This window comes from Procambarus clarkii, chromosome 93 (genome assembly GCF_040958095.1).
Source record: "Procambarus clarkii isolate CNS0578487 chromosome 93, FALCON_Pclarkii_2.0, whole genome shotgun sequence".
Classification (NCBI taxonomy): domain Eukaryota; kingdom Metazoa; phylum Arthropoda; class Malacostraca; order Decapoda; family Cambaridae; genus Procambarus; species Procambarus clarkii.
In genome coordinates, this window is record NC_091242.1 from 12,069,149 (window position 1) to 12,095,212 (window position 26,064).

General features: G+C 43.2%; 1 long non-coding RNA gene across 1 annotated transcript in view; it reads left to right on the top strand.

Annotated features, from left to right (window-relative positions):
* The first annotated feature begins 22,297 nt into the window (after positions 1 to 22,297).
* LOC138359770 (uncharacterized) overlaps positions 22,298 to 26,064 on the top strand; it is a 63,060-nt gene continuing 59,293 nt past the window's right edge. Inside the window, exon 1 of the long non-coding RNA XR_011226065.1 lies at positions 22,298 to 22,494. This is a non-coding gene — a long non-coding RNA (uncharacterized lncRNA). The remainder of the gene's footprint in view (positions 22,495 to 26,064) is intronic.

Sequence of the window (26,064 nt, forward strand, 5' to 3'; positions counted from 1 at the left end):
CTATTTTCAATATTAAAGTTTACGTTAATAGTAGCAATGTTTCTACTCAAGGTGTCTGGCACTTCACCACCTTCTCTCCCCCTTCATCACCTTCTCTACTCTTCACCTCCATCTCAACCATTCACCATCTTCTCTACCTTTCACAACCTTCTCTACCCTTCACCTCCTTCTCTACTCTTTACCTGCTTCTCTACTCTTCACCTCCTTCTCTAGTCTTCACCTCCATTTGTACTCTTCACCTCCTTCTCTACTCTTCACCTCCTTCTCTACTCTTCACCTCCGTCTCTACTCTTTAAGTTCCTTCTCTTCAATTCACAAAATTCTCAACCTTCACCTCCTTCTCTACCCTTCACAACCTTCTCTTCCCTGCACTACCTTCTCTAATCTTTACCTCCTTTCTCTACTCTTCATCTCCTTCACTACCCTTCACAAACCTCTCTACCCTTCACCTCCATCTGTACCATTCACCACCTTCTCTACTCTTCACCTCCTTCTTTACTCTTCAACTCCTTCTCTACCGTTCACCACCTTCTATACTCTTCACCACCTTCTCTACCTTTCACCACCTTCTCTACCCTTCAACACCTCTACCCCTCACCACCTTCTCTACCCTTCAACACCTCTACCCCTCACCACCTTCTCTACTCTTCACAACCTTCTTTACCCTTCACTTCCTTCTCTTCTCTTCACCACCTTCTCTACCTTTCACCTCCTTCTCTACCCTTCAATACCTTCTCTACCCTTCACTTCCTTCTCTATCCTTCACCACCTTTGCTACCCCTCACCACCTTTTCTCCTTTCACCACCTTTTCTGCTCTTCACCACTCTCTCTACCCTTCACCACCTTCTCTACCTTTCACTACCTTCTCTACCCATCAACACCTTCTATATCCTTCAACTCCTTCTCTACCCTTCACCTCCTTCTCCACCCTTCATCACCTTCTCTACCCTTCATCACCTTCTCTGCTCTTCACCACTCTCTCTACCCTTCACATCCTTCTATACTCTTCAACACTTTCTCTACCCTTCACCTCCTTCTCTACCCTTCACCTCCTTCTCTACCCTTCACCTCCTTCTCTACCCTTCAACACCTTCTCTACCCTTCAACTCCTTCTCTACCCTTCACCTCCTTCTCTACCCTTCAACACCTTCTCTACCCTTCACCTCCTTCTCTACCCTTCACCTCCTTCTCTACCCTTCACCTCCTTCTCTACCCTTCAACTCCTTCTCTACCCTTCAACTCCTTCTCTACCCTTCACCTACCTTCTCTACCCTTCACCTCCTTCTCTACCCTTCAACTCCTTCTCTACCCTTCAACTCCTTCTCTACCCTTCACCTACCTTCTCTACCCTTCACCTCCTTCTCTACCCTTCACCTACCTTCTCTACTCTTCACCTCTATTTCTTCTTTTTTAACCGTCTTCACTTAACACTGTCTTCAATAAATAATTTACATGAGAGAAACTGACATTTACTCCTGACGAAAATAACAAGCCTCATCAAAGAGGAAGATTCTTAACTGGAAATTAGTATAATTCCCTATATAAAGCAGCATGAGTGGGACCATGAGGCTCGACCCAGACTCGCCTATCCTCCGGTTTAAATAGTATTTATCGTATTGATGTGGACCATCATACATATATTGACGTAATAGACAATTAGCAAGTAGAGTTTGGCACTTGTGAATTTGGATAACACTGAAACGTTTGGAATTTAAGTTGCCAATAAAACCCGAAGATAACCTCACCTCACCATCCTAGATATAATACATGTTATCTGAACCCTAATATCGCACATACGTATTATAAGAGGCCTAGGAATATTTAAGTTTGATTATTAGCTTTATTTTATCCCGACTTTATAGTTTGATTAGTACCATATTCTACTATCTAATTGACCATTACGTCAATATATGTGCGATGGTCCACATAGTGAGAGTGGCCGGTATACAGGACGCATCTGGCTTCCACTCTTTTGGTCGGTTTCACTGGATCGCAGAAGGTGATATATGGCCCTTGGTGAGGATGTATTCCAACTCCTGTGCTGTTCTAATTGCGAAAAAATAAAAGCTGAAACCACATATGAAGTGCAGTCGATTCATATTATGGAACGAAAAGACAATGTAGAGGATCTTGGAGTGATCGTGTCGGAGGACTTCATTTATAGAACACAATGGGGGTACCTTTCGTATCTACAAGAAGGGTGTCAGGTTGGATTGCAGGATCATTTCAAACAGGGAATGCCATGCCAATGGTGATGCTATTCAAGACATTGGTGATTTCTTGAGTCGAATATTGTCTCCAGTAGCAGCCCCAATCATGACTAGTGTAGTTGCTGACCTGGAGAGCGTGCAGTGATCCTTTACTTCTGGAGTCCACTCAATAAAACATCTAAATTGTTCGGATCAATTGAAATATTGTGAATCTGTATTTTTTGGAGCTAAGGCGGGAGAAATACATTATAATATACACTTGAAAAATATGAGAGGGACTGGTTCCAAATCTGCACACGGAAATAACATGACATGAGACCAGTAGGCATGGCAAGATGTGCAGAATATCCCCGTTGAAAAGCAGATGCGCATTATTTACGCTGAGAGAGAACATTATCAACATCAAAGGCTTAAGAATGTTCGACATTTTCCTGCTTCACTTAAGGGGCAAAACTGCAACCTCTCACAGTGTTAAAAAGACAACTCGATAAACACCTCCAAAGGATACCTGATCAACTAGGCTGTGATTTATTCGTCAGACTGCATCTAACAGCCTGGTTTACCAGACAACCAATCAGGAGGCCTGATTGGAGACCGGGCCGAGTATACATTTATCCTCGGAATCATCGCAAGATACTCGCAATGTAATAGCATGGTAACCGCATGGTAACCGCAAGGTAACCGCAAGGTAACCGCAAGGTAACCGCAAGGTAGCCGCAAGGTAGCCGCAAGGTAACCGCAAGGTAGCCGCAAGGTAAGGCAGTTACAATAAGTACTATTTAAACAGGAGGATGGGTTGGCCTATCCCCATTCACGGACAAAGATTAACATATAAAGTTTTGAGGCCAGCCCCAAGCTTTTGGCCGCAACTTTCAACAGACAAGCAGGCACATAAAATACCGAACTGTAAATGTAATTTCGTTGAACGTGATAAGAAACCTAACAGCATAAAAATCAAGGGGATGCATACATTGAATAATTAACCCAGTGACAACTTAGGTGGCGGCAGTTCGATCTGACGTAGCTGTATACTGGAACACCTGATGATATTCTTGACCTCTAGTTAAGATGTAAAAATTAATGAAAATTGTTACATTTTTATGTAATTACGACAAGCACATGAATCAGAATTTCAACCATTTTCTGTGATTGTGTTGTTAAAAACCTAATATGTTCAGCAACAGCTTTTCAATCTTATCCATGCAGGATAGACGAGAAAAATATATCTGCAGGTTAACCTAGTAACTGAATTTTTATTGATAAACCTCATCAATCGTCTTCTCCGCTTGAGTGAAAATACTATAATCTAATCTAATCATCTCGATGGGGCACTACGCAGTATATCTCTCAAGGGAACTATTGCAATACTCTTCTCTCGGAGACACATTTATCTTGTCATAACACTATTTCCCCTCCCCTGCACTACAGTCGTCGCTAGAGGAGGAATACCGAAGTGTAATTCCCTGGTTGAGTCAGTGATCACGTTCTGATACCTGTTCTAACACATGGATGCTCCTCAGAGAGAGAAATATATGTGTAAAACTTATGAAAGAGGTTCAAAATAGGTCTGAAGTTAGTGAATTAGACAACTGACGGTTAGACAGGCAGGGTCTAAAGGCTAACAGCTCGATACTGCAGGCACACATAGTATATAAGTAGAGTAAATACACATGCTGTCAATCCACACAAACATATATATGCTACTTCCTTACTGTAATGCACCAACTCTGCCTTCTTTAGAATTCACACATACACGACGCCTTATTAAACCATCACACACACGATGGATTGTTTCACAAACACGAGAGGCATTCCAAAGCACACACACACACACACACCCACACATAACTGGGAACTGTGAAAACAAATGGCTGGCGTACCGAAAATGAAACTTTGAGGAGATGAATAAATTCCTAAGGGATATACCAGATGGTGGAGCCGGTCGGCCGAGCGGACAGCACACTGGACTTGTGATCCTGTGGTCCTGGGTTCGATCCCAGGCGCCGGCGAGAAACAATGGGCAGAGTTTCTGTCACCCTATGCCCCTGTTACCTAGCAGTAAAATAGGTACCTGGGTGTTAGTCAGCTGTCACGCGCTGCTTCCTGGGGGTGGAGGACTGGTCGAGGACCGGGCCGCGGGGACACTAAAAAAGCCCCGAAATCATCTCAAGATAACCTCAAGATACCATGGGACACAGAACTCAAAACTAAGTTCGTGCAAGACATGATGGATTGTGTCACCCAAAAGTGTCAGGAGGCGGTAAACAGGTTTATCCCGGCCCGACAGGAAAAAACCGTGAAGCAAAAGAAGAATCCGTGGTTTAATAGGGAATGTATGAAAGCAAAGAAGCTGAACTAAAGGGCATGGAGGAACTTCCGTAATAACGAATACCAGAAAGTAGAGAGAGATACCAGAGAACCAGGAACGAGTAAGTTAGAGTGAGAAGAGCAGCTGAGAAAAGGTATGAAAATGACATAGCTAATAAAGCCAAGACCGAAGGAGGAAAACAACAGTGAAGGAACAGGTGATGAAACTTAGAATGGATGAGAACAGGTACACAGAAAATGACAAAGAGGTGTGTGAAGAACCCAACAAAAGGTTCCAGGGGGTCTTTACAATAGAACAAGGAGAGGTCACAGAGCTAGGAGAGGTGGCAGCAAACCAGGCGACTTTGGAAGGGTTCGAAATTACAAGAGATGAGGTCAAGAGGCACCTATTGGAGCTGGATGTGAGAAAGGCTGTTGGGCCAGACGCAATCTCACCATGGGTATTGAAAGAGTGTGCAGGAGCCCTTTGTTTGCCACTCTCCAAAGTGTATAATAGGTCAATAGAAACGGGAGACGTACCAGAAATATGGAATATGGCTAATGTAGTCCCAATATACAAAACGGGTGACAGACAAGAGGCACTGAACTACAGACCAGTGTCCTTAACTTGTATACCATGCAAGGTGATGGAGAAGATCGTGAGAAAAAACCTAGTAACACATCTGGAGAGAAGGGACTTCGTGACAACCCATCAACATGGGTTCCAGGAGGGTAAATCTTGCCTTACAGGCTTAATAGAATTCTACAGTCAGGTGACAAAGATTAAGCAAGAAAGAGAAGGATGAGCGGACTGCATTTTTTGGACTGTAGGAAAGCCTATGACACAGTATCCCATAAAAGGCTGATGTAAAGCTGGAGAAACAGGCAGGAGTAACTGGTAGGGCGCTCCAGTGGGTAAGGGAGTACCTAAGTAATAAGAAGCAGAGTTACAGTGAAGGGTGAGACCTCAGATTGGCGTGATGTCACCAGTGGAGTCCCACAGGGCTCTGTACTCGGACCTATCCTGTTTCTGAACTACGTACATGATCTCCCAGAGGGTATAGACTCATTCCTCTCAATGTTTGCTGACGACGCCAAAATTATGAAAAGGATTAAGACAGAGGAAGACAGCTTGAGGCTTCAAGAAGACCTGGATAAGTTGCAGGAATTGTCGAACAAATGATTGTTAGAGTTTCACCCAAGCAAATGTAATGTAATGATGATATATGTAGGGAGTAGGAGACCAGATACAAGGTATCATTTGGGACATAAAATACTTCAAGAGTCAGAGAGAGAGAGAGAAAGACCATGGGGTTGATATCACGCCAGACCTGTCCCCAGAAGCTCATATCAAGAGGATAACATCAGCGGCATATGCCAGGTTGACTAACATAAGAACGGCCTTTAGAAACTTGTGTAAGTAATCTTTCAGAACATTATATACCACATATGTCAGACCAATCCTGGAGTATGTGGCTCCAGAAGTCGGATTGGCGAACAGTAACGAGTGGAGTATCCTAAGGATTGGTGCTGGGACCAATCGTATTTCTAATATATGTTAACGACATGTTTACAGGAGTAGAGTCCAACATGTCGGTGTTTGCGGATGATGCAAAGTTGATGAGAAGAGTTGTGACAGATGATGATTGCAGGATCCTCCAAGAGGAACTGAACAGGTTGCAGAGAGGTCAGAGAAATGGCTACTGGAGTTCAACACGAGCAAATGTAAAGTTATGGAAATGGGACTAGGAGACAGGAGACCAATTGGGAGATACAATACTTCAAGAGTCAGAGAGAGAGAGAAAGACATGGGGGTTGATATCACGCTAGACCTGTTCCCTGAAGCTCATATCAAGAGGATAACATCAGCGGCATATGCTAGGTTGACTAAAATAAGAACGGCCTTAAGAAATTTGTGTAAGTAATCTTTCAGAACATTATATACCACATATGTCAGACTAATCCTGGAGTATGCGGCTCCAGAAGTCGGATTGACGAACAGTAACGAATGGAGTAGCTTATGGATCGGTGCTGGGACCAATTCTATTTCTAGTATATGTTAACGACATGTTTACAGGAGTAGAGTCCTACATGTCGATGTTTGCAGATGATGCAAAGTTGATGAGAAGCGTTGTGACAGATGAGGATTGCAGGATCCTCCAAGAGGACCTGAACAGGTTGCACAGATGGTCAGAGAAATGGCTACTGGAGTTCAACACGAGCAAATGTAAAGTTATGGAAATGGGACTTGGAGATAGGAGACCAAAGGGACAGTACACAATGAAGGGGAACAGCCTACTTGTGACGACGCGAGAATGAGACCTGGGCGTGGACGTAACACCTAATCTATCTCCTGAAGCCCATATAAATAGGATAACGACAGCAGCGTCCTCTACACTGGCAAAAGTTAGAACATCATTCAGAAACCTAAGTAAGGAGGCATTTAGGGTGCTTTACACTACCTACGTGAGGCCAGTCTTAGAGTATGCCACCTCATCATGGAGTCCCCATCTGAAGAAGCATATAAGGAAACTGGAAAAGGTTCAGAGGTTTCCAACGAGACTCGTCCCAGAGTTACGAAGGATGGGGTATGAGGAGCGCTTGAGAGAACTGTGCCTTACGACACTAGAAAAAAGAAGGAAGAGGAAGGACATGATTGGAATGTATAAAATACTCAGGGGGGATTGACAGAGTGGACATAGACGAAATGTTTACATGGAATATTAATAGAACGAGGGGACATGGGTGGAAGTTGGAAACTCAGATGAGTCACAGGGAAGTTTTCTTTTAGTGTGAGAGTAGTGGGAAAATGGAATGCACTTAAGGAACAGGTTGTGGAAGGAAATACTTTTCATAATTTTAAAATTAGGTATAATAGGGAAATTAGGACCATTTGTCATTGCTGTAAACAACCGATGCTCGAAAGGCGGGATCCAAGAGTCAATGCTCGATCCTGCAGACACAATTAGGTGAGTACATATGCACACACACACACACACACACACACACATATCGCTAGCGATAGTGCGAAGAAACCAAAGTGGAGCTATTGGCATCACCAGTGTCAGTTGGAGTCAGTTGGAGTCAGTTGGAGCTAAATATGATAAAGGCTGTTGGGCCTGACAGAATCTCACCATGGATACTAAAAGAAGGTGCAAAAGCGCTAGGTGTGCCACCCTCTATACTGTATAACAGGTCAGTGGAAACAGGAGACCTACTGAAAAGCTGGAAGACAGTAAATATAGTCCCAATATATGAAAAGGGTGACAGGCAAGAGGCACTGAAGTACAGGCCAGTTTCCCTAACTTGTATATCATGCAAGATGATGGAAAATATCATGAAGGCTCGTAGCGCATCTGGAAGGAAATAGCTTTGTAACATACCACCAACATGGGTTCAGAGATGGTAAATCGTGCCTCACAGGTTTAATAGAATTCTATAACCAAGCATCTAAGGGGTCTGACAGTTATGTGGACAGAGCTTTGGATTCGTTGTCCTAGTGTTCCGGGTTCGATCCCCAGTAGAGGTGGAAACAAATGGTCAGAGTTTCTTTCACCCCTGATGCACCTGTTCACCTAGCAGTAAATAGGTACCTGGAAGTTAGACAGCTGCTACGGGCTGCTTCCTCGGGGTGTGTAACAAAAAGGAGGCCTGGTCGAGGACCGGGCCGCGGGAACGCAAAGCCTCGAAATCATCTCAAGATAACTTCAAGATAAGAAGCAACAAAAATTAGGCAAGAAAGAGAAGGGTAGGTAGACTGCACTTTCTTTGTCTGTCAGAAAGACTTTGACACAGTACATCATAAAAGGATGTTACAAAAGTTGGAGCAACAGGCAGGAGTAAAAGGTAAGGTGCTCCAGTGAATAAGGGAGTATCTAAGTAACAGGAAAGGCGAGTAACTGTGAGGGGGGGAGACATCAGAGTGGCGAGATGTCACCTGAGGAGTCCCACAGGGCTGAGTACTTAGACCCATTCTGTTTCTAATATATGTAAACGATCTTCCAGAGGGTATAGACGCATTCCTTTCAATGTTTGCTGATGATGCAAAAAATATGAGAACAATCAAAACAGATGAAGATAGACAGAGACTACAGGACGACCTGGGCAAACTGAAGGAATGGTCCTGAAAATGGCTACTAAAGTTCCACTTAGGAAAGTGTAAGGTAATGAAATTAGGCGAAGGAAGCAGAAGGCTGAGCAGAAGGTACCATCTGGGAGGTGAAATCCTGCAAGAGTCAAACAGGGTGTAAGATCTGTGGGTTGATATCACACCGAACCTCTCCCCGGAGGCCCATATCAAAATGATATCATCAGCGCCATATGCTAGATTAGCGAACATTGGAACTGCCTTTAGAAACTTGTGTCAGGAATCATTCAGGACCAAGTAAACCACTTATGTCAGACCAATTCTGGAATATGGAGCACCAGCCTGGAGTTCATACCTAGTTAAACACAATACAAAGTTAGCGAGGATTCAGAGGTATGCCACCAGATTCTTCCCGGAACTGAGAGGTATGAGCTACGAGGAAAGTCTATGGGAGCTGAATCTCACGTCCCTGGAAAACAGAAGAGTAAAGGGAGACATGATAACCAACCACAAAATTCTCAGGGGAATTGATAGGGTGGACATAGACAAACTCTTTAGCACGGGTGGAACAAGATTAAGGGGACACAGGTGGAAACTTGGTACCAAAATGAGACACAGATACATTAGAAAGAATTTTTTCAGTGTCAGAGTAGTTAACAAATGGAATGCATTAAGGAGTGATGTGGTGGAGGAAGACTCCATACAAAGTTTCAAATGTAGATTTGATAGAGCCCAGTAGGCTCAGGAATCTGTACACCAGTTAATTGATGGTTGAGAGGCGGGACCAAAGAGCCAAAGCTAACCCCCGCAAGCACAACTAGGTGAGTACAACTAGGTGAGTGCACACACACACACACACACCCAAAGGTTTTGTTAGGCCAAAGCTAGAATATGCAGCGGTGGTGCATATTCTAGCACATAAGATATGTGGTGCACATAAGATATGTGGTGCCCATATCTTCAGAAGCACATCAACAAACTGGAAAAGGTGCAAAGACATGCTACTAAGTGGCGCCCAGAACTGAAGGGCAAGAGCTATGAGGAGAGGTTAGAGGCATTAAATATGCCAAAACTAGGAGACAGAAGAAAAAGAGGTGATATGATCACTACGTACAAAATAGTAACAGGAATTGATAAAATCGATAGGGAAGATTTCCTGAGACCTGGAACTTCAAGAACAAGAGGTCATAGATTTAAACTAGCTAAACACAGATGCCGAAGAAATATAAGAAAATTCACTTTCGCAAACAGAGTGGTAGATGGTTGGAACAAGTTAGGTGAGAAGGTGGTGGAGGCCAAGCCCGTCAGTATTTTCAAAACGTTATATGACAAAGAGTGTTGGGAAGACGGGACACCACGAGCGTAGCTCTCATCCTGTAACTACACTTAGGTAATTACACTTAGGTAATTATACACACGCACACACACACACACACACACACACACACACACACACACACACACACACACACACACACACACACACACACACACACACACACACACACACACACACACACATCGGGGAATCGACCGGGTAAACACGGATGAACTATTCAACACTGGAGGGACGCGAACAAGGGGACACAGGTGGAAACTGAGTACCCAAATGAGCCACAAAGACATTAGAAAGAACTTTTTCAGTGTCAGAGTAGTTAGTAAATGGAATGCACTAGGAAGTGATGTAGTGGAGGCTGACTCCATACACAGTTTCAAATGTAGATATGACAGAGCCCAGTAGGCTCAGGAATCTGTACATCAGTTGATTGACAATTGAGAGGCGGGACCAAAGAGCCAGAGCTCAACCCCCGCAAACACAACTAGGTGAGTACAACTAGGTGAGTACACACACACACACACACACACACACACACACACACACACACACACACACACACACACACACACACACACACACAGACACACACACACACACACACACACACACACACACACACACACACACACACACACACACACAAACACACACACACAAGGGAGAGGAGGAGGTGGTGTAGCTCTGCTACTAAGAGAAGGTTGGAGTTTCGAAGAGATGGTAATTCAGAACTGTGAAGGTTTCAGTGACTACATTTCAGGCACCATAGCAACTGGCGGACAGAAAATTATAATAGTAGTCATATATAACCCCCCACCAAATGACAGAAGACCCAGACAGGAATATGATGGAAACAACTTGGCCACCATCAATATAATAGAGAGAGCAGCTTCTGTGGCTAGCAGGAACGGATCCAGACTTCTAATCATGGGAGACTTCAACCATGGAAAGATAGATTGGGGGAACAGAGACCCACATTGAGGCCCAGACACATGGAGAGCTAAGCTGCTGGATGTGGCAACAAGAAACTTTCTAAGTCAACACGTCAAGGGACCGACAAGAATGAGAGGAGGGGATGAACCAGCCTTGCTTGATCTGATATTTACCCTAAATGAGTCGGATATAAGGGAAGTTAAGTTGGAAGCCCCCTTGGGAATGAGTGATCATAATGTATTGAGCTTTGAGTACCTGGTTGAGCTGGGAATTATCACCCCCAAAAAAGAACTGGGAACCAAAGGGCTGGCGTACCGAAAGGGAAACTATGAGAAATTGAATAAATTCCTATGGGATATACATTGGGACACAGAACTCGGAACCAAGTCCGTACAAGACATGATGGACTATGTCACCCAAAAATGTCAGGAGGCTGTAAGCAGCTTTGTCCCAGGCCGACAGGAAAAAACAGAAGCAAAGGAAGAATCCGTGGTTTAATAAGGAATGTATGAAAGCAAAGGAGCAGAACAAAAGGGCATGGAGGAACTTCCGTAATAACAGAACACCAGAAAGTAGAGAGAGATACCAGAGAACCAGGAACGAGTATGTCAGTGTGAGAAGAGCAGCTGAGAAAAGGTATGAAAATGATATAGCTAATAAAGCCAAGACCGAACCAAAGCTACTACACAGTCACATCAGGAGGAAGACAACAGTGAAGGAACAGGTGATGAAACTTAGGGTGGGCGAGGAGAGGTACACAGAGAATGACAAAGAGGTGTCTGAAGAACTCAACAATAGGTTCCAGGAGGTCTTTACAATAGAACAGGGAGATGTCGCGACGCTAGAAGAGGTGGCAGCAAACCAGGTGACCTTGGATAGGTTCGAAATTACAAGAGATGAGGTCAAGAAGCACCTATTGGAGCTGGATGTGAGAAAAGCTGTTGGGCCGGATGGAATCTCGCCATGGGTATTGAAAGAGTGTGCAGGAACACTTTGCCTACCACTCTCCATAGTGTATAGTAGGTCACTTGAAACGGGGGACCTACCAGAAATATGGAAGACTGCTAATGTAGTACCAATATACAAAAAGGGTGACAGACAAGAGCACTGAACTACAGGCCAGTGTCCTTAACTTGTATACCATGCAAGGTGATGGAGGAGATTGTGAGAAAAAACCTAGTAACACATCTGGAGAGAAGAGACTTCGTGACAACCCATCAACATGGGTTCAGGGAGGGTAAATCATGCCTTACAGGATTGATAGAATTCTACGATCAGGTGACAAAGATTAAACAAGAAAGAGAAGGGTAGGCGGACTGCATTTTTTCGGACTGTCGGAAAGCCTTTGACACAGTACCCCATAAAAGGTTGATGCATAAGCTAGAGAAACAGGCAGGAGTAACTGGTAGGGCGCTCCAGTGGATAAGGGAGTACCTAAACAATAGGAAGCAGAGAGTTACAGTGAGGGGTGAGACCTCAGACTGGAGTGAAGTCACCAGTGGAGTCCCACAGGGCCCCGTACTTGGACCTATCCTGTTTCTGATATACGTAAATGATCTCCCAGATTGTATAGACTCATTCCTCTCAATGTTTGCTGACGACGCCAAAATTATGAGAAGAATTAAGACAGAGGAGGACAGCTTGAGGCTTCAAGAAGACCTGGACAAGCTGCAGGAATTGTCGAACAAATGGCTGTTAGAGTTTAATCCAAGCTAATGTAATGTAATGAAGATAGGGGTAGGAAGCAGGAGACTAGATACAAGGTATCACTTGGGAGATGAAATACTTCAAGAGTCCGAGAGAGAAAAAGACCTGGGGTTGATATCACGTCAGACCTGTCCCCTGATGCTCATATCAAGAGGATAACAGCAGCAGCATATGCCAGGTTGGCTAACATAAGAACGGCCTTTAGAAACTTGTGTAAGGAATCTTTCAGAACATTATATACCACATATGTCAGACCAATCCTGGAGTATGCGGCACCAGCATGGAGTCCATATCTAGTCAAGCATAAGAATAAAATGGAAAAGGTTCAAAGGTTTGCCACCAGACTAGTACCCGAGCTGAGAGGTATGAGCTACAAGGAGAGACTACGGGAATTAAACCTCACTTTGTTGGAAGACAGAAGAGTTAGGGGGGACATGATCACCACATTCTAGATCCTCAAGGGAATTGACAGGGTTGATAAAGACCGGCTGTTTAACACAAGGGGCACACGCACTAGGGGACACAGGTGGAAACTGAGTGCCCAAATGAGCCACAGAGATGTTAGAAAGAACTTTTTTAGTGTCAGAGTGGTTGACAAATGGAATGCATTAGGAAGTGATGTGGTGGAGGCTGACTCCATACAGCCTCCACAAAACTCTTTTGTGTGTTTGTGTAAGAAGTCATCATTTGTCTGAGTGTGTAAGAAATAACCAACCGCAGGTCAGAGAACTATTTAGATTCTGTCATAAATTTTCGCTCAACCAACAGATAACGGACCTAACTAGGACCGAAAATATTCTGGATCTGGCCAATGATATAGAAATGATCAAGTGAGGAGGGCTTATTCAATAAATAAAATTTTAATAATAATAGAATAGACTGGAAAAAAATAACATGGAATTTACAAACATTCGATATGACATTGTTCTAAGCAATTACAATCCCATACAAGGAATATAACTGCTGGTTTCTGAATCACATAAAGTCTGTCAGAAACATGTTCCTTTGCAGAAAGCTAGAAAGAGAACCACAGTAGAAATAGATTTCAGTCGGCACTACAGAAGAAGAAAAATTTAACGGAAATGCAAAAGCAGATACGAATATCCCTGAAAAGAAAGAATAATTTAATGATGGAGATTGAAGAAATTGAACAAACTGAACGAATAACACCCGACTGAAGAAATGCATTTAGAACAGAAAACCATACAAACAATAAATAAAATAAATCACGAATGCGAAATCAAAATAAAACCTCCGTCAGTATTGCAGCTATTCCTACAAAGTCATTGTTCATACACAGAGAACAACAACAAAAAATTGTGAAATTCCTAAAAAAAAAAGTATAAGGACATTTTTAGGACCCAATAAACAGCATGAAAGTGGAAGATCCAGAAAGCTGCTTTATGCATGATATTCAAACCCCCATGAAAAAATAATAACTATGAACACGAACTCTGTAGATTTTGAAAGAGAAATTTACAACATGCCCATGTACTTAACTCCAGGCCAGAACTCATCGAATTCAATATTTATAAAGAAATGCAAAGTGCCAATAGCACAAGCATTCAGTATAGAGTGGAGAAAATCTTGGACACTGGAAATACCAGAAATGCTTACATCTTCAGACATAGCTCCTCCACACAAGGGAGGGAGTAAAGCATTGGCTAAGAATTATAGAACAGTCCCACTAACAGTTGTGTAAAGTGTGACTACGACGACGCGCGCCACCTGCCCAGGTGGCACTCTTGAGTGCCAGCTGGGCAGGTGTCGCACGTCGTCGTAGTCACAAAGGGTTTGGGGGGAATTTTCCCGAAAGTTTGGAGCGTCCGGTGTTATGGTATGTGGTCAGGAAAGATGGGAGGTCATGTTGTTGGGTGCCAGGTGGCGCGCGTCGTCGTAGTCGCAAAGGGTTTGGAGGGAATTTTCCTGGAAGTTTGGCGCGTGTGAGCGTCCTGTGTTATGGTATGTGGTCAGGAAAGAGGAGAGGTCATGTTGTTGGGGGTGTAGGAGAGTATGTGGTAGAGTAAGAAATACAAGGATAAGAGTGGAATATGAGGAAAGAGTAAATGAATATGTATGTGTGTTTGGCGTAGACTTAATCCTGTGTGTAGATAATAGTTTTGATAGCAAGTAAGGTATGTAGAGGCTGAGTGTAGGTGAGAGAGGTCCTAACATAGCGGATATGTTGTTTGGGGTGGGGGGAGGGGTTGGGGAGGGAGGGCGGGATGGAAGGGTGAGGGGAGCTTCCCCTCGGCGTGAGACTGCTCAGGGGTCATTTGCGGTTTTGAGAAACCATTAGCTCCCCCTACAGGAAGACGTAAGTGGGAGAGGATGAGAGAGTAGAGTCCAGCAGGAGAGCTGTGGTCCATTTGCCTTAATCGTTTTTTTTCAAGTCTATTTTCTTCGAGTTATGCAGCTGTGTTTGGAGCTGGACCATGAGGGTGATAGTTGGTCATACATGGTATGAAGTGAGGGGGAGGAGGAAGAGGAGAAGGAATAGAAAGAGAGAGCAGTCACTCTTAAGTTGTGAATGAGATGAGGTAAACAGTTGGTGGCGAAGGAGTGTATAGGTGATAGAGTTGGACGGATGTGAACCATTACCCTTAAGCGTTTTTCAATGTCCGCGGACATTTCACATCGTCACGGAGACGCGATCTCTACCTACAAATTGTTCTTGTTAACTGTGATCATTGAAATGTATGCATGTTTACTCAATCTCCATCATCTCTTCTTCCTACACCCATTACTGTTGTGCAGACCTTGTATCACACAACGGCGTTATCATAGCAAGACAATGTCATAGAATGTTCAAGACTCCTGAATGAATGAAACGGCATGCTATCTCGTTAAGGTCTAACCTTCGCGGTGGTTTGAGACGTTGTAAGATTGACAAGGTAGTGGAATGGCCTTACCCTCTCCCCATCCACCCCCACCAAACCCCTTACCCATACCACCCCCTCCAAGCCCAAACCATCAAGTATCACTGCACCCTTCCCAGACCAGATGTTCTGTGCAAAGCCTTTATTATTTTTTTCTGATCATATGTATAACCTTGGATCGCAACGTGACCAACATGGTATCATCATTCTTTGCTCATATAGCATTTTTTAAGAATATCCAGTGTGACGGTAACGCGTTGGTGTTCGGCTGTTCGAAGCTAGGGGTATGGCCTCGTCACATAGAATAAAAAAAAATAGAAAATCTGGAACTTCGTCTGTGGTAAGGTAAGGAGAAGACACACAAAACACAAGTAAATTTTAACAATGAAATTTTAATTACGTTAAATAAACAAAACATGAATAAAATGGACATACAAATTCATATAATAAAATCAATCAATCAAAATAATAAGAATAATTAAATGGCAAAATGAAAAGTTACGTTAAGACAAGTGAGCAATAACAAGCTGTGCAATATACAATAAAATGAGAGGTGCAGGAATATTGGCTTTAAGCTATCACCTCTCTTAGTACACTTAAGTCAAAGCTTAGTCTACCAGGAAGAAGTGTTAACCGTATGAAAGCACTGAATATTCTGAGGACTGAGGTCGTGGCGGCCCCAGACATCAAGTAGTATGGGTGGGTGGAGTGCAGTTGCAGCCAGACCGTCGGCCAATCAGCGAGGAGCCGGCAACAAGACAGGTAGTTTGGCGGTTTGAGGCTGAGCAGGTATTCCTGGCTGCATACGTTTTGCTCTCTGGCAAACCTTGGAGATGATGTTGTCGTTGTTGGACATTTCTTCCATAGTAGTTTTATATATTTGTAACGACGTATTTTTGGAGGGAAGAGCAGGCTCAATCTCTTGAAGGAGATTATCGTCACAACTCTCCCCCGAAGCCTGCGGTTCTGGAAGAAGTACGTCGTTATGTGGTGGAGTAATAGATGGAGTCGCTTCTACTTCATAAACTCTGGAGAGATCATGGGCTAAGATGTTGTCGGAATCTTGGTATAGCGTGTCTCCAGGTTGAATTTCTGCAGTTATCAAGCCCATTTTTGAAGACGTTGAGATGAGAAGTGGGCGTGCTGCAGGAGGTGTAGGGTGGTGTGATCTGTGTTGATGGTGGACCGAGCACTTTTCAGGTGTGGAGTGAAGTGCTGGAGCTTCAGGATGATGAAGAGTAGCTCCTTGCCAATTGTTCCGTAGTTCCTTGTAGCAGTAGTCGCTGACAGGTGTATTCTTCTCGCCTCGTTGCTGCATCACGACACCACCAACGTCGGTACCACTGGCGTCGACATGGAGGATGAAGGGCTTATCTGACGAGGTGAGAGTGGAATTAGAATAGGGCAAAGGAGCACGATTATTATCCTGAAAGTATTTGGGAAGATCATTAAGGATTTCGGAATTAGAAAGCGCCGACTCCTTGTCAGTGCTTTCGGGAGGAGAAGCTGGGAAGGTCTCACTGTGGATGTAGGGTTCTGTGGAGGTAGAACAGTTAATCAGGACAGTGGGAGGAGTACCATTATATTGCTTCAGGAGGTTGACGTGGCACAGCTGGGTCTTCCGCCGCCTATCTGGAGTCTCTATGACGTAGTTGTTGTTACTTCTGCACTCTTTGACGCGGTAGGGTCCTGAAAACCTGTTTTGTAAAGGTGAACCTGGGATAGGGAAGTATGCTAGGACGAAGTCTCCTGGCTTAAATTTTCTTACTTTGCTGGTCTGGTCGTAATGAGTCTTCATCCTCTCCTGGGCTTTCAATAGATTATCATGGGCAAAACGGTGGACTCTCTCTAGAATGTGTTGAAGGTTTTGAAGAAACTGGGGCACATTCTGATGCTCACTGAAGGTGGCATCTCTGAGAGAGTCTTTGAAAGCCTTAAGGGGAGTACGGCACTTACGGCCGTAGAGCATCTCATAAGGAGATACTCCTAAGGACTCATTGGGGAGACTTCTGTAAATACACATTATAAGGTCAATCTGCTTATCCCAATCCTTAGAGGTTTCACTACAAAACTTTTTCAAGAGTGCTTTGATAGTCTGATGACTACGTTCAAGAGAACCCTGTGAAGCAGGATGATAGGGGCTGGACAATACCTGTTTGATGTTGAACTCCTCCAGTGTCCTTTTGAAGAGATCACTGGTGAAGTTGGTACCACAGTCGCTCTGAATCTCCCTGGGAAATCCGTATTGAGTGAAGATCTTCAATAGATGTTTTACAACCGTAGCAGCCGTGATGTTCTTCACTGGAACTGCTATGGGAAATCTGGTGGTAGGACACAGGATGGTTAGGATGTAGGCGTTACCTGAACTGGTCCGAGGTAAAGGACCAACACAGTCTATTATGAGTCTGTGGAAAGGTTCCGCAGGCACCTGTATGGGAATCAGTGGCGCTCTGGGAATGGAGATGTTCGGTTTGCCTGCCATCTGACATGTATGACACTGTTTTACGTACTGTTTGACGCTATTTACCATACCTGGCCAGTAGTAGTCTTGACGAATTCCATGGTAAGTCTTGTTGAAGCCGTAGTGGGAGAGCGCTCCGTGGGCCAGGTGTAGAATAGTGGGCTGCAGGCTGGTAGGAATCACAAGTTGTTCGATGTTGGCCCAATCGTCCTCCTCCTTCAGTTTACTGGGTCTATATCTGCGGTAGAGCAAGTCGTTCTCTAGGAAGAACCCAGGAATACTGTCGGGTTGAGTCTCAGCCTGGAAAAACAATGGTGTTAAAGTAAGATCTTCCCTCTGCAACTTACGGAACTCCAACTTGGTCAGATGCGGGGGTAGTTTCTGAGGGTCTTGAGGGACAGCGGTAGCAGTAGAGTCAGCTGGCTGTGGACGTGCGGCTTGTGCACGGGTGGTCACGAGAACCGGAGGAGAAACTTCATCACTCTCTTGAACCTCTGCTGGAACATACTCTAGAATAGGGTTTATTGGCACAGAGTTACACACCTGGGGTTTGTCCGTGACGATCAGGTTGGTCGGTTGCAGGTCGTCTGCCAAGTCGTTGCCTAGGAGAAGTTGCACTCCAGGCATGGGAAAAGGCTTTTCCCTGACGGCGACTTGGACTTCTCCGTTCACGTAGGGACAATCCAGGTGGACTCTGGCGAGAGGGTATGGAGTGGTAGCAGTGAGGTCAGTGATGAAGACAGTTTCTCCGGTGTAGACGATGTTGGGCACAGCCGACTTCAAGATGATCGATTGAAGAGCCGCTGTGTCCCTCAAGATCTTCAATTTGAAACGTCCCTCCGGATTTGAACCGTTGGCAGAGACAGTTCCAGTATACAGGTGGTTACTGAAAAGAGAAAGATCATTAACATCAACACCAACATTCATCACAGGCTTACCGGACTTAGGAGGAGTTGGTTTGGGTTTCTGTGGGTCAGTGGTTCCCTTGTATTGAGACTTACCACACTTGTCTATGGTATGTCCATAGAGTCTACAATACTTGCAGTACAGTTGCGAACCAGCTTGATCGGGGCTCACTTTCTCGTAACTGTACCACGACTTCTTACTGGAGGATGGTTCGGGTGTCAGCCGGTGGATGAGGCTGTAAGTGTCAGCCGACTTAGCACACTTCAGGTAGTCGGTTTCTTCTTTATCTGCTAAGTAGAGACGGACAGGAGGCGGCACACGCCTCAAGAATTCTTCAACTAACATCAGGTTGACGAGTTCTGTAAAAGTAGAGACATGTGCTGCTTCCAGCCATTTCATGAAATATCTCCGTTTTGTGTTAGCAAACTCAAGGAAGGTAGTGGTACTTGCCTTCAGGTGAAACCTTCTCTAGCACGTCTCCCAGCAGTATCTTCAAGCACAGATATGATAGACGGCGGATGACATTTTCGTAGCCCGATAATTAACGCCTCACTCAGTCCAGTCGCTCTAAGATGGCATCCCACAATTACGCGGCTAGATGACAAGTTCACACGGTTCGGTACAAGCCCCTTTCCGATTACCGGATTCTTACGCACGGCACACGGAAAGATAGCAAGAAGAATGGCGTGACTTTAGTAACGTTGCAGGCGGTATTTCCCGATGCTTGGCCTAGCACGGGAAATGCGACCTCCTCCAAGCAACGTTCTAGATAAGAATGTCTTTTCCTGCCAACACTATGCCTGGGGTACCATGCGGTACCCCTCAGCGTCTTGGCCAATCACGGTTCAGCATTTCTGAGGCCCAAGCGCCTTAACCAATGGCGCACCTGCCCCATGACGCTACCCCCTCTCACACGAGGTGGACACGTGATAGGGGGGGGGGGGGTCTACAGCCGTTAACCCCCCATACCTCCCTCTCTACACTTGACTTGTACAAAATTTCCCTGAAATCAACTCCCTCCTGTAATTTCCTTCACAGACCTGATACAGCGATCAGAATGACATCAATGGCTAGCAAATGTCATGGGCTGTCCAAAGACACCCAACACGACTGTGGAAAAGTTATATTCAGAAAGTTGAATCACGGTGCACATCACTGGTGCACTATACAATTTCGTACTTAATGCAGTGCACGAGAGAGCAGGGAAAATATGTCCCCTGACATATATGTCAAATAAAATATGTCCCCTTTGCTACTATCCAGCTACTGGAGCATTTAATGTTGTAGGGATCATCATTTCTGCTTGGGACGTCTTGGGGGCAATAGCAGGTATATTCGTTTTGCTCCCCTGATCTATTCTGTTGCTGTTGTCTTGTGGAGTAGTACTTCTTTGTTTTCTCCAGTTATTGGAGGGCCCTGTTCTTGCTCAGACTAGAAGGAATTGGTGCGTTAGTCTGTTGCTGGTCTTCATTTATTCGGACTTGCCGAGGAGTGTACCACTGGCTATTTTAGCGAGGGTCTGGACGATTGTGGTCTAGAAGTTGTGACTTTGGATTGCTGGGTTGATTCGAAAGCCAGTATTCTTTTTCCCCTTTCTGGACATCGTTTGTTCCAGGCGTGATGTGTATCCCCTGCAGTTTGGACATTTTGCTTTCGTTTGTTTGCCTTCTTTATGCAGATTCTTGCATATGTCGGTGTTGAGGAGCGCACTGCCTCTGCAGCCATCTTCATGGTGGCCGAAGCGCTGACATCTGTAACAGAGCATGGGTTCTGGATTGTACAGCCTTAGACTGAACTGACCATAGATCACAACACTGAGAGTGTTGATGTGAGGTCCTTTTATTGTTACGAGGACCTGTCTTGTTTCTACATTGTTGTGCTTACATCTTTCCGCCGTTGTGACATTTGGGCATTCTAAGAGTCTGTTTGCATGAACTTCCACAGGGAAACGTTGTACTATCATTATGGTGATTTTTTCCTCTGGTTTCAGTTCAACTAGGTCTTCTGTATTCCTGAGGTTTGTAATTATATCCGGATTAGCTGTGGATATGTTATATCTTCCTCTAATGTCAGGTTTGGCTCAAAGATCTGATCCTGGATGATCCTTTTCCAGTGCGACAATATAAGCATAAGTGGGACCATCTACTGTTTTTTTGGTTTTGAAGATGGTCCTTGGCATTGGTTTGGGGCTGCTCTTGAGTTCTGGTTGGCTTCTAAATTGGTTTCTTTGGGCGTTTCTTCGGTTCTTCGTTTATTTGCCTTTCCGTTTCCTACAATTTGCTACGGTGGTTCGTTGAGGGTTGGGTCGTCTTCAGCAATTTTCCTTGCTCTTGCTACGAGACCACCGTGTCCTTCTGACGTTAATAATTTCAGAAGGATGGTTAAGAAAGTCATATCCAGGGAGGACATGGTTGCACTGTACTAAAAGAATAACTGAGGGAGTAACTGTAACTGTGTACTGCCACACTCAGCAGCTGGTTGAGGTGGTGGATGAAAAAAAAATTTGAGGGGAAGCACAATATTAATATTTAGAGGATGAGGTGAAGGACATAAGTATTATTTAGAACTTAAGGTGAAGCACATTATTAAGAGTTACGTGTTAAGGTGAAGAACAATATTAACAGTAAGAAATTGAGGTCAAGCACTGGAAGGTGATGGTGAAGGGCAGTATTAATAGTAAGAAGTTGAGTTGAAACAAAACAGAAACAATAAGAGGTTAAGGTGAATCACAGCATTAGCAATAGGAAGTTAAGGTTAATCTCAATATTAACAGTAAGAAGTTGAGATGAAACACAGCAATAACAGTAAGACGTTGACGTTATGCTCTGTATTATCAGAAAAAAGTTGAAGTGAAGCAACATTAACAGTAAGAAGTAGAGGTGAAGCACAGTATTAATAGTATGAAGTGAACGTCAAGCAGCAAGTGGTTGAGGTGAAACATAGAAGCAACAACAACAGGTAAAGGAAATGTCCTTTTCAATGTCCTTGGATTTTCTTTCCTCATTTTTCTCTGGTCGAATTTTAAGGGATCTCTTTATTTCCAGCTTCAGAACTGTTTCCTCCCTGCTGGAACTGAGACCCACTCACATACCAAACACAAATATTATAGATAATTATATTATTTTAATAGCAGCATTTCCTCTAATAACAACAGTAGAGGTAAGGAAACGTAATTATCTGGAGAAAGCATTGATCCGTCACGACTATATATCTTAATGTTAAGAAATAACATCATAAATGTTGAGAAATATGTTCATAATATTGTATCTCGAAAATACATACAAAAATCGATATAAATTGATAACAAGAGAGGCATTTTTAACAATAAACTTAATTATTTCAAATTTCCCTCTATTGACGTTTCTCACGTGGAGGTACTTCAGCCATCTCGGCTCTGAGTGATAACTCGCTCTTATCGTGTGCATAATCACTGATATAAACCTAACCATCGTTACTCTGGAAATTATTTATCTGATGGCCAAGTCTCTCTCTCTTGAGACCAACCGCAAACAGTCAGCATCCTGCATCTGTCTCACCTCCTCAAGATTAGAGAATCGCCTCTGCTCATCGTTTGTCATTCAGTCAACCGTTTCACCGGCAGTCTCTATCATCCCCAGAAGCCCTGACGGCACACAAGGCACTCTGGTGTCCATCATTGCCTTAGTAGGTGCGTTACATAATTAATAATAAGTTTTATCTGTAAGGAGATCAATGAGATCAGCGCGAATCTTACGAATTTTTTTGTTTTTCTTTATTTGTAAAGGAAGTTGAAAAATTAAGTCTTCGTAGTTCATTTTACAATATTATATAGCCCTAACGTTAAGTGATGCATTTCTTTAAATCTTGTTAACATTATCAATGGCAAAGTTTCAATGATTACAAGGTGTAAGTAACCACAAACACGAAAATTAAATTTTAAAGAGAAATTTGTAGCTTTAATATTTCAGCTTCCTTCTCAAGTGACGAAAAACATGGTTCAGGTGGTCCATTCTGTACAGTGTTCATCTAGAATTAATTCCTCTCCTTGATACTTCTATCAAGGCTAATTTTAAAATTAGTAATGTCATTTAGTCCAGTGATCTTGAATAGCCACCTATTGCGCCCATCTACCTTCATGTTGCCAAACCAGTACTTCCCAATATACTTCATGAATCTGATAATTTTTAGCTTTAAGGTTTAAGCTGGGAAAGGACAAAAGATTCAAAGATAAACATTATTTTATAGGTGAAAAATAAAATTTATTTTGGGACAGTTCCTATTGGACCGATATAATACATATCAAGGAACTGCAATGTCTTTATGCATGGTAAACTTTCTAGTAAGTGAATATATCTTAACATGATACCATTATCGAGATATCAAGTTGGTATTGGGGCCGAAAAGCATTATTAGAGGGTAGGGAGATAATGAGCATGTATGTGAGTTTTGATTTGTGGAACCAATTACCGCGTAACGTGGTGGAGGTGGGGTCCCTTGATTGTCTCAAACGTGGGTTGGACATGTATATGAGTAGGATTGAGTTGATTATAAATAGGAGCTGCCTCGTATGGGCCAATAGACCTTCTGCAGTTACATTTATTCTTATGTTCTTTTTTTATTACGAAAGTTGAGCATGTAGCAAAGTATATGTATGATGGCCTACCTACTTTAAAGGCTAAGGGAGGTGAACCTCACATCCCTGGAAAACAGAAGAGTATGGGGAGACATGATAACCACCTACAAAATTCTCAGGTGAATTGACAGGGTGGACAAAGACAAACTCTTTAGCATGGCTGGAACACAAATAAGGAGACACAGGTGGAAACTTAGTACCCAGATGAACCACAGAGACATTAAAGAGAATGTTTTCAGTGTCAGAGTAGTTAACAAATAGAATGCATTAAGTAGTGATGTGGTGGCGGCAGACTCCATACACATTTTCAAATGTAGATTTGATAGAACCAAGTAGGCTCAGGAATCTGCACACTAGTTGATTGACAGTTGAGAGGCGGGACCAAAGAGCCAGAGCTCAACCCCTGCAAGCACAACTAGGTGAGTACCTTCCCTCATTCACAAAATGCATACTGAGTCCATCTGGTCTTACCATTATATGTGTGCTGAGTAGAGGAGATGAGGACTGCGACTAACCCCTCTGTCTGGGGTGTGAGATAGGACGAGCACATCCCCTAGAATTTTTGTAACAGTTCTGTAGCATTTAAACTACGTATGAACAACCCCTCTGTCCGCAACCCGCTCAAGACAGTAAATATATGACTTATTGCTTATAGTCAATATTTTGCTTATAAATAAGTACATGTGACATATGCAGTCATATTTTTTTCCTAGGCACTAACTCTTCCTCTCTGTTTTATTAAACAATAGAGATTTTATAAAAAAATTGACAATATCCTAAGTTACTTTAAAATTTATTTATATATTTTAGTTTAGTTTGATTTTTTTAAACTGTAATATCAATATAGGTATACGTTAAGTACTAATTGTAATATCTTAACATACTAAGCAAGTTAGGTTAGGTCGGTGTTTTCTATTCAGCTTTTCAAGGTAAACTCAAATATTCACAATAAATTAATAGTCACATATGCACTTATTCATAAGCCAAATATTGACTATAAGCAAGTGCAAGAACGGGTTGCAGTCCTAGGGCTGAGATTTGGAGTGCTGATACAATAGACTTAACCTACAGACTTTCATGGGACTTCATAGCCCGTAAAATTTCACTAGACTTTGTAATCCATAAGCTTTTATGATACCTCAAAGCCCATAGACTTTCACAAGACTTCATAGCCAGTAGACCTTAAGTGGGAATTTTGTAGCATAGACTTTTCATGTTTCTGTTCAGAAATGTAAGAATAAAACCGTCCCCCCTTCCAATTGGGATCCCGTAGACTTAACCTTTCCAGAAATGTAAGAGTAACACTGGATTTTTAAAGATTCTTCCCGCAGTTGTTAGAGGAAAGTCAATCTCTCCCCCCCACCTCCTAAGGTGTAGAATTCAAGAAATATAGGAAGAAAACCAACTCATTCTCGGAGCCCAAAAACTTAATTGTTTTTTGTGATTTTCACGCTCAATTTGTGATCTGAAATTTAGGTAAATGTTATTCATGCTATCCTCACTAGGCTCCGCACATGTATGTTGTTTCTCCATGTCTGTATATTGTCTCGTTACTCTTGTGAACTCGCTGCGGAGATTCTGACAAAGTAAGTCATATAACTAAGTATCTCATACCTCATCGAGCTCTACTAGAAAGAAAAATGAAGCACAAGTGGGACACCTTCCTACAATTTGAGCAGGATGGGTTCCCGCGTGTAAGATAGGGGACTTTCGTAATGGGCAATATCTAATTTGTAAAGATCCAACATTGTCTGTTGCCAAACTGAGAACACGTCACTCACAATCCTATGACCACTTTCCAACACACAACGAGATATTCCCCAATGCTTTTACATTTGGCTAATTGGAATATTCTGAGTGCCTGCTCACAATCTGCCTCACTAAGTTCATCCTCCTCCTTTAAAAAATAAACTTAGCTCAAAAAGGAAGCTGAGATTCTTCCAGTACGTCCCAAGATGATCCATAATCGTAGCAGAAAGCTTGCTTACCAGAAAAGGTATGGCCTGGGGATCTAATCCCTCTAGCATGGTTAATGTATAGTTAGTGTGTTTCCCACTATCAATGTGATCTATGGCTACTGCACTTAATGATTCATTGAGAAGCACTAAAGTGTCCATAAATCTCAAGTGGTTAATGTCGACTTTCTTATATAAATTTGAATCCTTCCCAAGTAGTAACAACTACCTTTATCTAAGGGTGCTTCTTTAACTTGACAAAGATCACTTACAGATCATACTGTACATGGTGAGAATATGGATAGAGGTACCCACATTAACACATTGAACTTTACAACGCCTAGTGTGAGGTTGCAAAATAATTATTCTCTCTCTTATGGTATGATCGTGATGTCTGACTTTGTATCTTCACCATTCTGCTCGTTGCTGTTGGAATATGTTTAGATCGTATTTGGGCAGATCTTTCGTTATTTTTACCACAAAGTGATTAACATCGCCTTTGTCCAAATAAAAGACCTTTTCTACAATCTGCGACGGGCGGTCAGTGATTATATAGGAATACGCAATGTATTATGAAGTGTCTCATTATGACTTTGGAAGTGGGTCGATCCAAGAGGCATTCAGTGTTATACAAACTCATGTGACATGGGGGATAGGCAAGTCCGTAGTT